A 2,309-nucleotide genomic window follows, 5' to 3' on the forward strand; every position below is an offset into this window, starting at 1 on the left:
TGAACCTGGAAACTTTCTATTGCTGGGCATAATTCGGAAATGGTCCGTTTTAGGTTAAGGGGGTCAAAAGACACCTTCCCTGTAAAAGTAGGAATTATGCCCAGCATGGGATAAATCCTGGAGGCAAAATGGCTAATTTTAAACGCTTTTTTGAACCTGGAAACTTTCTATTGCTGGGAATAATTTCGAAATCGTCCGTTTTGGGTTGACGGGGTCAAAAGACACCTTCCCCGTAAAAATAGGAATTATGCCCAGCATAGGAAAGATTCTGAAGGCGAATAATGGCCAATTTTGAACGCTTTTTTGAACCAGGAAATTTTCTATTGCTGGGTATAATTCGGAAATGGTCCGTTTTGGGATGAGGGGGTCAAAAGACACCTTCCCTGTGAAAATAGGAATTATACCCAGCATAGGAAAGATTCTGGAGGCGAAATGGCCAATTTTGAACGCTTTTTTGAACCTGGAAACTTTCTATTGCTGGGCATAATTCGAAAATGGTCGGTTTCGTGTTTGGGAGGTCTTGTTAGCCTTTTTTTTTTTTTTTTTTTGAAAAAATTGATGTTGAAAATTTTTCTGGCCAGAAAATTTTTCTAGCCGCTCTGTCTTGTACCGTTTTGGCGCTATGGGTTATTTTTTGACGAAAACAACGTGAAAAAGACAAAATGGTCTATAATATAGTAAAAAAGGCTTCATGTCACAGAATTGTAAAGGGAGTAATACTTCAACCACACATTAAGAGTCGAACCATACCCTCTTTTGGGCTTAAGGGTCCCTAGATTATCTAGTATCACTAAAACGTTGATATTTACATAACACTCTGTCAAAATTCGAACTTTTAATGAAAACCGTTACCGAACAGCAGAAGTTTCATGTCCCTAATTTCAGAGTAAAAAGGCTCCGACAAATGGTTGTTCGAGTATGTCAAATTTTGGGCCCGGAAGGCTTGTGCTCCTACACCCTCTCCTTAACTCGTCTCAGGTGTCAGCGCCGCAGGCCTAGCTATGTGTGCGCCAGGCGCGTCGAAGCGTAACAGTGTTTCGTGAGATATCGCGAAGCCTGTTACGCGTGACGTGGTCTGGCGTACATATAGCTAGTAGCAAATAGGGTGTTCCAGGCTATCTAAAACGGAAGTGAAAAAGAACAAACTCACTGACCTATCTGTTTCCGCATGTTCAGTATGAGAAATTACCACGGTAGTTTGATCCGATTCTAACCTCTCAAATATGGAGGGGAGCTCGAAACTGATCTGGCAGTTTCCCATACTAGAAAGGCCGAAGTGGCACGTGATCAGGACGACCAATCAGAGACATTACGGAAATAGAAAAGTCAGTGAGTTTGTTCTTTTTCACTTCCGTTTTAGATAGCCTGGAACACCCTATTCGAGTTCCGTTTTGAGTCCGTGCGTAACGACACTGTTTTCGAAATATTGCAAACGATTGGCTTATCCGGGGGCCGCAAAATTGGTACCATTGGATGCGTCTCAACATTGCGCGTTCATTCATGTGCCTCGCCAAAGTCTAGCACCATTCATTCGCCCGCAGCAGGCCTCGAATAGTGTATTTCGGGTAAGCGAAGGAGCGGAAACGGAACGGCCGAGCGGCTGCTGGATCCGTCCCAGCCTGCGAACTGCGCATGCCCAGTAGACTCTGCGCCGCCCCGCCGCCTCTCCCTCTCCCCCGCGCATCAGCAGCAGAGACGCAACCAGCGGGTGAACCGGCCGGTTCCGTTTCCGCCGCTCCGCTTACCCGAAATACCCTATTGTGAGTTTTAGGACCGTTACGCACGGACAGCCCCTCTGGATTAAATCATTCCGGTAAAGCTGAAATGCAGACGGATGCGAGGAACAAAAAAAAAACGAAGTCACCACGTTGAAGCATAGCGATTTCTGTTTTCTTGTTCCCTGCATTCTTCTGCATTTTAGCTTTACCGGAATGCTTTATTGCCCCTGAGCAAATAGCGAAGCCTATTACTCCAGTGGTGATCAATAAGTTTCGCGTTTGACTGTCTGTCATCACGATAACTCGAGAACTGATAGACCATTCCACCGACTGTGGAAGAAGAAATAAAAGAATCAAAAACCACCGGAAACAGTATTGATAAACAGATCAAATCGTTCACTTTTTCTAGTTTTCTTGGCCAAGATAATTGGCTGAGCGATTAGCGAAGCCTATTACTCCGTCTGGTCGGAAAAAACTTTTTCTGTCTGTCTGTCTGTGTGTCTGTGTGTGTGTCTGTCCGCACGATAACTTGAGAACGAATAGGGTGTTCCAGGCAATCTAAAACGGAAGTAGGAAAAGAACAAACTCACT

This window comes from Frankliniella occidentalis, unplaced genomic scaffold, assembly GCF_000697945.3.
Source record: "Frankliniella occidentalis isolate FOCC.00 unplaced genomic scaffold, Focc_3.1 Scaffold12, whole genome shotgun sequence".
Lineage (NCBI taxonomy): Eukaryota > Metazoa > Arthropoda > Insecta > Thysanoptera > Thripidae > Frankliniella > Frankliniella occidentalis.